Here is a 10,531-nt window from a genome sequence, read left to right as displayed (position 1 = left end):
CATGAATGGTCTTCACTCAGAAGGTTTCTGGGGAAGCATTCAGGTGAGAGTTAATTCAAAATTAAGTTTAGAAATCCCCCCTCCCTACAGTAACCACTCAAGATCTGAGTCAATTGCTCTGGCAATGGTAGAGACATCAACTTAAGCCATTGTCCTCACTGGTAGTGTAAATCTAGACTCACAGCGCACGCCTTTAATCCCAGCACTTGGGAGGCAGAGGCAGGCAGATCTCTGTGAGTTCGAGGTCAGCCTGGTCTCCAAAGTGAGTTCCAGATAAGGCACAAAACTACACAGAGAAACCCTGTCTTGGAAAAAAAAATTTAGACTCACTGGCATTATAAGAGCCTCTCTATGCCCCTAAGAGGCACATGATTTCAATGTCAAAGTACCTTATAAATGACACTTAATTAAAAAAAAAGCCTTATGTTGTAGTTCAATCTTTAGTTTAGTTTCTAACTGGGTGGTGGTGGTGCACACCTTTAATCCCAGCACTCAGGAGGCAGAGCCAGGTGGATCTCTCTGAGTTGGAGGCCAGCCTGGGCTACAGAGCCAGATTCAGGACAGCCTCCAAGGCTATACAGAGAAAGCCTGTCTCAAAAAACCAAAATGTTTAGTTTCTACCAAGGAGGAGGATGGCAGTGGCTTCCTGCAGTTTTTTTCAGGCCACCTTGGGTCAGAAAACCTCAACATATCCCCGCCCCCCCAAAAAAAACCCAAACCTTTTTGAAAAAGATGCAGACTAAAGCCTGAGTCAAGATAGAACTCACAAACAATTCCATCTACTGTCAGTCTGAGGAACTGCCAAAGAGGCTAAGATATGTGCTCTACAGGTCCACAAGAGGCCTTGTTCCACAAAACAAATAAAAACAGTAGTGTGAATGTACCACAGTACAAGGGAATATGCTAATAACCTCAGCACCCAGAGTCAGGAGGATCTTGATTTCCAGCCTCCCCAGAACTACAGGGCCAGTTGTAGGACAGCTTGAACAATGAAGGAAACCATTGTCTCAAAACAATCAACAACCATAATGAAATCAACAAGTTAGCATAGAACAACATTTGAGATGGAGGTAAAACTTCATTTAGATTTATACTCATTGTCTTCAATGTGTTCATCTGAAGAGACAGAAATGAAAATTTCCTGATCCATCTTGGTCAAAGGTCCCTATATCAAACCACATGACCCAAGGGAGGACAACTACTCACCAGTTCTGAGCACTGACCACAGTCTCTTTATCCCAGCTGAGCCAGGTGCTTCCTCCAGGCTCCAGGTCTCTCAGTATCTTCATGGCTCTCCTGAAGCCTTTATATACCTTCCTGTTCACCCTCCCTATTGCAGTCCCACCTTCCAACCCCAAGCTGCAATTTGATTGGACGGCTCAGTCTGCAACTTTTAATTCTATAGACAATATTCAGTCTTTTCATTGATTGAATAAGAATTCCTTGTGATAACATTTACACTGACCCTCAAATGTCTTGGGTCAATATAAACATTCCACTTGTTAATTAACTACACAAACCTGAATTTGTTGATTTGTTCTTTTATTTGCTTGTTTATTACTTAGTTTTGAATCTGTTACAGAGACTGGGTCTTGTTCACAAGCTAAGGCTGTTTTAGAACTCTAACTTCTAGCAATCCTCCTGCCTCTGTTGAGGGGCCCCAAAACAGCTTGACCACACAGCTGCCATGACAGGGTTAGAGGCCCAGACACAGCTTCTGTGACAGGCTTACTGGCAGGCAACACCCAGGTCTAGGAAAAGCCATAAGCTAACACCACCCAGGGATCCACCCAGGGATGGGGAAGTACCTAACAACCCAAACATTGCAAATATTAGAAAAGGTAGCCAGATGTTGCAGAGTCCAGAACACACCTGTTCTTGTTTTACAGATAGTCCTAGACAATTTTCAGTCAATCAGGGTCCTGAATGCTGGAAATCTCCTCAGCCCAACCTCTGCTATGATTAAAAACCCTAACCTGCCTGGGCTCAGGGCAGTCTGCTGTCACTGCTGCATGGGACAGACAGACCAAGCCCTGGAGATTGAAAATAAAGGCTCTTTGCTTTTACATGTGGGATTCGGTCTCTGTGGTGGACTTTTGGGGGTCCCTGAGATTTGGGCATTACAGCCTCAGCATCCTTCTTGCTTGGGTAATGTTATAAATCACCATGTGTTGCTGAATTTAATTCATCTGACCAAAGACTGTCTGACTTTGAGTCAGTTTGGGATTTAATCTGTTGCTGATAATAGACATAAAAATAATTTTAAAAGATTTTTGTCACTGTGTTGTAGGAAAAGCACCTAGTCAGTCTGGAATATGTTCTGGAGCTCAAGGCCTGAACTTGAGAGGGTGAGGCCGGAGGATGGCTTGATTCCCTTACTATGGAGGTTGGGGTGTTGTTGATGCACTCAGTTTGTAGAGAACTAACTACCCAGCATCCACTGCGTCCTCTTCCCAGCACTCACTGCAGTAGACGAGCCAGGGCTTGCCTGTAAGCTCAGATTTGAAGAGTGGGAGGCAGTCGGTCAGTTAACTTCAGCCTAGGTGTCAGCTCAAGGACAGCCTGAGCCATGTAAGACCTGCTTTCTACCCACTGAACAGAACAGAACAGAAGAGGTGGCTTGGAGGAGAGCCACCCTTGGTTCCCCAGGAAACAGCCAGTGCTTCAGGAAGGTCAGGGCAGCACACTTGCCCAAGGACAAAAAATCAAGAATGGGACCTGGGGGCTGAGAATGGCTGAGCTCTAAAGAGCACCCATTAACCTTCCAGTCTAGCCAGGCGGTGGTGGCGCACAACTTTAATCCCAGCACTCGGGAGACAGAGCCAGGCAGATTTCTGTGAGATCGAGGCCAGCCTGGGCTACCAAGTGAGTTCCAGGACAGGCCCCAAAGCTACACAGAGAAACGCTGTCTCAAAAAAAATAAAACAAAACAAAAAAATCTTCCACTCCAGCATTGTTGTGGCTGCATCACCAGACCCCTGGACAAAACCACCACAGAGCTGATATCCGATGCAAAACACATAGGGGGTTTATTGATAACAATCAAGTTTGGGCTTGGTCTGTGTTTGATATCTGATAAAACGGGTGGTGGAGGATGGCCCTGAGCTCTCAAGGTGAGCAGCTTTTAAAGAAAACATAAACAAGGGTAGTATAAGCCTTGGTGTCCTATGATTGAGTGAGGGTGTGTAAACTTTGAATTTAGTGCTTGGGGGTTACAGTTTTCATTTTGGGGGGAGGCCTGGACAAGTCCCAGGCTGTGTCCTTGAGTTGCCATGGGGGCTGGCTGGCCTCCCATGTTCACATTGACCCATGCACATAGCTTTCAGCTGGTGAGGGATCCCAGAGAGTAATCAACTGGCTGAACCTTCAGAGGTCAGAACATGTGCAGAAAGGGAGCTACTGCTAGGACTATGTCTTTTTTGTTTGTTTGTTTTTTGAGACAGGGTTTCCCTGTGTAGCTTTGCCCCTTTCCTGGAACTCCCTTTTGAGACCAGGCTGTCCTTGAACTCACAGAGATCTGCCTGCCTCTGCCTCCCGAGTGCTGGGATTAAAGGCGTGTGCCACCACCTCCTGGACCCATTTTATTCTTAGAATATTTTTAGTGTACATGAGGAAATTAATGAGCAGAGACATGGACTAGGTCTTTTGTTTATGGACCCCCCAGAAAATGCTTGCTCAAGTCTCAGGAAACTGAAATTGAGGCCTGATCTCTGAGAGAGGACAGAGTAGCCAGTTATGGTGTCTGCTTGGTCCTTTCAAGAACTACATGGTGTCAGCCGGACGGTTGTGGCACACGCCTTTAATCCCAGCACTCGGGAGGCAGAGCCAGGCGGATCTCTGTGAGTTCGAGGCCAGCCTGGTCTCCAAAGCGAGTTCCAGGAAAGGCACAAAGCTAAACAGAGAAACCTGTCTCGAAAAACCAAAAAAAAAAAAAAAAGAACTACATGGTGTCCTGAAATGATGTGTAACTCCAGTCCCGGGAGATCTGAAGCCCTGCTTTGACTTTCTTGAGGAGCAGGCATACATGAGGTGTACATTCATACATGCCGGCAAAACATTCCTACACCTAGAATGAATCTTAAAGAAAGTTTGGATCAGTACCAGGGATGGCAGCAAATGCCTTTAATCCTCACATTTGGGAGGCAGAGGTAGGTGGGACTCAGTGAGTTTAGTACCAACCTGTTCTAAGTAGGCAAACCAGTCAGGCATACAGAGTGAGCATCTATCTTGAAAATTGTTTAAAGCTGCGTGGTGGTGGTGGCTCATGCCTTTAATCCCAACACAAGGGAGGCAGAGGCAGGTAGATCTCTGTGAGTTCACGGTCAGCCTGATCTACAAAGTGAGTTTTGAGCCATCAAGCTATTACAGGGAGAAACCCAAAAAACAAACCAAATAAAGTAAAATAAAACAAAAACAAATTGGGATAGGAAAAAATAAATAATAAACGGAGGAAAAGAGAGCTAAACACAGAGTATGAGGAAGACATATGGATGCAGGACATGTTCAAACACAGAGGAATCCGATGGAAACACAAAATTGGTAGCCATAAAATATAAGCAAATGACCTGTAGTGTGTGTGTGTGTGTGTGTGTGTGTGTGTGTGTGTGTGTGTGTGTGTGTGTGTAAATGACCTAAGAAAACATTATGAGACAAAGAACCATCAAAGATGCCAGGAGTTTCTTTTGTGTTGGCTGTCTACTACTGGTCATTGAATCTGTCCTTAAGAGTTCTTTGTATCTCCAGGGAGACTGCATTTGAGAGAACTATTTGTCAATTGCAAGTCCTTATCAACTGGAGACAGAGTCTGGGTTAGGGAGGGGAACTTGTGTCCACTTCTCTTAACACCAGCACCCCATGTGGTGCAGACGCATGCAGGCCCTGTTCATGCTGCCACAGTCTCTCTGAGTTCATAAGTGCAGCAGTTCTGCTGTGTTTAAGAAGGGTTCCTGGGATGTAGAGATGGCTCAGAGTTTAAGAGCACTGGTTGCTCTTTCAGAGGTCCTGAGTTCAATCCCAGAAATTTGTGGCTCAAAACCATGTATAATGAGATCTGGTACCCTCTTCTGGCATGAAGGAATACATGCAGGTAGAACACTGTATACATAATAAATACATACATTTAAAAAGAAGAAGAAGAAGAGGAGGAGGAGGACGAGGAGGAGGAGGACAAGGAGGAGGAAGAGGAGGAGGAGGAGGAGGAGGAGAAGGAGGAAGAAGGAGAAGGAGAAGGAGAAGGAGAAGGAGAAGGAGAAGGAGAAGGAGAAGGAGAAGGAGAAGGAGAAGGAGAAGGAGAAGGAGAAGGAGAAGAAGAAGCATTCCTGGTATTCTTTGTCCACTCTAGCTTTATACTTTTCCTTCCTCTTCTTCCACAGGCTTCCCTGAGCCAACAGGAGAGAGTTGATGGAGACATCCCATTTTGACTAGTATTCCAAGGTCTCTCACACTCTAACCAGCCTCATTATTCTCTCTCTCTCTCTCTCTCTCTCTCTCTCTCTCTCTCTCTCTCTCTCTCTCTCTCTCTCTCTCTCTCTCTCTCTGTATGTGTGTCTGTGTATGCACACGAGCATTGTGCCATGATGTCCACGAGAAGGCAGAGGATTTCCTAGCCTCTACTATTCCTGCTGGGCACTGAACTTTTGTATTCTATAACAGCAGCACATTCTGGAAACCTCTGAGCTTCCCTCCATGCCCTGTAATCCTTTCTTTCTAAAACTCCTTACAGATTCCAGAGAACAACTGTGACATCGCCCTCTCTGACACATTTCTTTAAAATTATTAATTAATTAATTTTTCTATTATCTGCTAGATACAGTATAAATTCCTATCCTAGTAGGGAAATGTTTCATTGAGGCTTGCCCAGTAATTGAGTAAAACCAAAACTCATTATAAGCCACCATCATGCTAGGGCCCTCCTTGCTATATAGTTTTCCTGGTTCTGTGGGGTGCAGTCTGATTGTTCTTTGCTTTATATCTAGTATCCACTTATGAGTGAATACATACCCTGTTTGTCTTTCTGGGTCTGGGTTACCTCACTCAGGATGATATTTTCTAGTTCCATCCATCTGCCTGCAAATTTCATGCTGTCATTGTTTTTCTCTGCTGAGTAGTACTCCATTGTGTATATTTTCTTACTACATTTTCTTAATCCATTCTTCAGTTGACAGGCATCTAGGTTGTTCCCAGGTTCTGGCTATGGGAAAAAATGCTGCTATGAACATAGTTGAGCATGTATCTTTGTGGTATGATTGAGCATCCTTGGGTATATGCCCAAGAATGGTACGGCTGGGTCTTGAGGTACATTGATTTCCAAATTTCTGAAAAACCTCCATACTGATTTCCACAGGGATTGTACCCTGACACATTTTTAAAATTGTTTTGAGAAATGGTTTAGTTTAGGCCACACTAGCCTCAGACTTTCTATATAGCCAAAGATGACCTTGAATTTCTGAGGCTTTTACTCAAATCCTCACATTATGGAAAGGCAGGCATGTCCCAATATTTCTAGATCACAAAACCTATGGTTTTGTAAACGCCATGCAAGGACTTTACTATCTGAGGTATAGGTACAGAAGTGTTTTCAAAAAAAAATTTTTTTTTTTTGTTTTATTTCAAGACAGGGTGTCCCTGTGAAGTTTTGGTGCCTATCCTCGATCACGTTCTGTAGACCAGGCTGGGCTTGAATTCACAGAGATCTGCCTGGCTGTGACTTTGAGTGCTGGGATTAAAGGCTTGTGCCACCACTACCCAGTGCATTCCAAATATTAAGCCATCCTCCTGCCTCACCCTCTTGAGTAGATGCTACTTCAGTTTACTAACAGAGCATCCAGTTCAGGCCTTGAGTTTCAGAACATATTCCAGACTGACTAGGTATTTTTCACAGGGTCCATTGACAAAAAATAGTTCTTAATTATTTTTGTTTCTATTATCAGTAACAGATTAAATCACAAACTGACACAAACAGACTGCCTTTCTCACAAGCATCAATTTCAGTGACACATGATGATTCATAACAGTAATCCAAAGAGGAAGGATGCTGCCGCAGGAGGATTATAGGAGTTAGAGTTCCAAAACAGCCTTAGCTTCAGAGCAAGACTCAGGCACTGGAACAAATTCAAAACTAAGTAATAAATAAGCAAATTAAAGAACAAATCAACAAACTCAGTGTTTGTAGTAATTAACAAGAGGAATGTTTATATTGATCTAAGACTTTTGAGGGTGTTTTCACAAGGGGTTCTGATTCAATCAACAAAATGATTGAATGTTGTCTGTAGAATTAAAGGGGTAGAGATTGAGCCACCCAATCAAATTGCAGCTTTGGAGATGTAAGTTAGGATTTCAATAGGGAGGGTGAGCAGGAAGGTATATAAAGGCTTCGGGAGAGCCATGGAAGATACTGAGAGACCTGGAGCCTGGAGGAAGCACCTGGCTCAGCTGGGATAAAGAGACTGTGGTCGGTGCTCAGAACTGGTGAGTAGATGTCCTCCCTTGGGTCATGTGGTTGGATATAGGGACCTTTAGACCAAGATGGATCAGAAATTTTCATTTCTGTCTCTTCAGATGAACACATTGAAGACAATGAGTATAAATCTAAATGAAGTTTTACCTTCAGCTCAAATGTCTTTCTATGTTCAAGCTGTCCTAGAACTGGCCCCGTAGTTCTGGGGAGGCTGGAAATCAAGATCCTCCTGACTCTGGGTGCTGAGGTTATTAGCATGTACCCCCGTACTGTGGGCCCTTCATGTTACTGTTTATATTTGTTTTTGTGGAGCAAGGGATCCTATCGAGCTGTAGACAACATATTTTTGACTCCTTGGCAGTTCCTCTGCCAAAGGCTCCTTCCTGGGGAGGTGTGTTTCCATTACTCACCTCAGTGTATCAATTCTGTTTCTGGAAACTACTGAACAGGCACAGGAGAGATATAACTAGTTGAGGGACAAAGGACATGCTCCTCTTTACTGCCAACAGATACATGATGGGACTACTTGTTATAGGTACAGCATCAGTGATATCTTGAGCAGAATCATGTAACAATTAAGACCCTATAGGCCTATCTTAGGGCCCCGAGTGCTTCCACAAGCTCAGAACAAAGTTGAGGGTTCTCTCTGAGGACAAAACCCTGAGGATCATAGCACTCCAGAGGGGCCAGGGAATGCTTTACAATCATCTTTTTCCCGTTTGGCTGTGGGGTCCCGAAAATCACTCAGGACACAATAGGGATGTTCTTGTCCTAGAAAGTGACCCTGGACATTCCATCTCCAAGACAGCTGCTGTCAGGAAGGAGAGACCTTGGTAAAGGTTTTGCCTGTGGCCAGTGGTTGATGTCAGCCTGAAGAAAGATTCTCAGAGGATTGTAACAGTCCAGAGGCCCTTTTGGGAAGAAAAGGCTACTTCAATAAATGGAGTGGAACAAAGAAAATTCAAGCCCTTCAGTCATATCAACAATGCTGGACCACACAAAACCGTGCTGGTACTGGGATAAGAAGGACTTGGTACATACACCCTCACAACTTGAAGGACTTGATCCAGCCACTGAGGCACGGTACCGTCAAGAGGGGGCTTGCTTCATCTTTGACATGGGTAACCATTTGGGGTTACACTATGACACCTTGGCTACTGGAATCATTTATTTTCATCGATTCTATATGTTTCATTCCTTCAAGCAATATCCACGATATGTTACAGGAGCTTGCTGTCTCTTTCTGGCTGGGAAAGTAGAGGAGACACCAAAGAGATGTAAAGATATCATCAAAACAGCTCGCAGTTTATTAAATGATGTCCAGTTCAGTCAGTTTGGACATGACCCAAAGGAAGAAGTCCTGGTGCTGGAGAGGATCTTACTGCAGACCATAAAGTTTGATCTACAAGTAGAGCACCCATACCAGTTCCTACTCAGGTACGCAAAGCAGCTCAACGGTGATAAAAAGAAAATTCAAAGGTTGATTCAAATGGCATGGACATTTGTAAATGACAGTCTCTGTACCACCCTGTCACTGCAGTGGGAGCCCGAGATCCTAGCGGTAGCAGGAATGTATCTCGCGGGACGCTTTCAAAAATTTAAAATCCAAGAGTGGACCTCCAGACCCAGGTCCAGGAGATGGTGGGAACAGTTTGTTGAAGATGTCACTGTAGATGTTCTGGAAGACATCTGTCACCAAATCCTGGATCTTTACCAGGAAGAGAAACAACACACCCTTTATCCCCCGCAGCAGCCCCCAGCTCTTCAGCCTACATCCCAAGTGGCACAGCTACCACAGTCTTGGCCATCTCCAGGCTCTGAAGCAGCAGAGCTTCAGCAGCAGCCCAAGACACCATCTCCACGGCAGCCTAAGTGCACGGCCATGGTGATTTCTCCAGAGGAAGAGAACGAAGCCACAACACCACCACTTAAGATTCCCAAACTTGAGACCATGAACCCACCGTTGCCTCCAGAGCACCCACCTGCAGACTGGAAGCCTCCTCTCCCTCCTGCCTTAGAGGAGGCTGCAGCTGCTGGTCCAGGGGAAGCAAGGGAGGCCCCCAAAGTCCAGATTCCTCCTCCAGCCCACCCAGCTCCTGTGCACCAGCCCCCACCATTGCCACATCAGCCTCCACCTCCGCTGCCCTCCAGCTACATGACTGGGATGTCTCCCACCAGCTCCTACATGTCAGGAGAGGGCTTCCAGAGCCTGCAATCCATGATGCACACCGAGCGCCCCTCCTATGGTGCCCTGTACCCAGCCTATGGGCCACCTGCTCACATTCCCTACCACCCCTATGTCTACCCCCCCAACCCACCTCCACCTCCTGTTCCTCTACCTCCAGCTTCCTTCTCCCTACCCATCCTTATTCCCCCTATCCCAGGCTATCCTCAACCTCCCCCTACCTACAACCCTAATTTCCCACCCCCACCTCCACGACCACCTTCTACTCATGTAGTCCCTCCTCACCCTCCTCCAGGTTTAGGTTTGCCACCAGCCAGCTACCTGCCTCCAGCTCTTCCCCCTGGTGGACAACCTCCTCTTCCCCCATCAATCCCCCCACCTGTCATGCCACCTCTTGGCAGCCAAGCGTGGACAACCTGGATGAGATAACAGGACACCTTTTCCCTTTCTGTTTGATTTGTTCATTTGTTTTAAGCCTGGTATACAATGACACATATTAATCAACAATGTAAAAGACTGTACTTTCAAGGATCATTAATTTCATTACTTTGAGAAGGTTGGCTGGATATGGAGAGGACTAGAAAGCATGAGGAGGAGGCTCACATCCTCTGCTGTGCCTACAGTTGCCTTTTGCTCTCACCTCACTGGAGTAGGTACCTGTTCTACCTATGACCTTGAAGTACCAACTCCTGGGGCGTGACGTCAGGTCTACTCTAAAGACCTGAGAGGCATGTATGCTGGGTCTGTACTCTCCCTCTTGAGCTTGGATGATCCTGAAGGGTGTTGCAATCACAGCCTTCCAGGATCCTGTGATGATTTGCCTATTCTGTTTAGTGAGTTGTCTTGTCCAATTTATGTCCTAATAAATTCATTATACTCCTTAAGCAGAC

At 45.5% G+C, this 10,531-nt stretch overlaps 1 pseudogene; it reads left to right on the top strand.

Annotated features, from left to right (window-relative positions):
- Positions 1-8,383: 8,383 nt before the first annotated feature.
- LOC102917231 (cyclin-K pseudogene) lies at positions 8,384-10,070 on the top strand (annotated as a pseudogene).
- Positions 10,071-10,531: the final 461 nt, after the last annotated feature.

The sequence above is a fragment of the Peromyscus maniculatus genome, chromosome 10 (genome assembly GCF_049852395.1).
Source record: "Peromyscus maniculatus bairdii isolate BWxNUB_F1_BW_parent chromosome 10, HU_Pman_BW_mat_3.1, whole genome shotgun sequence".
In the NCBI taxonomy this organism is placed as follows: domain Eukaryota; kingdom Metazoa; phylum Chordata; class Mammalia; order Rodentia; family Cricetidae; genus Peromyscus; species Peromyscus maniculatus.
Note: the sequence above shows the minus strand (reverse complement) of the source record. Positions and strands in the feature narration are given on the sequence as shown.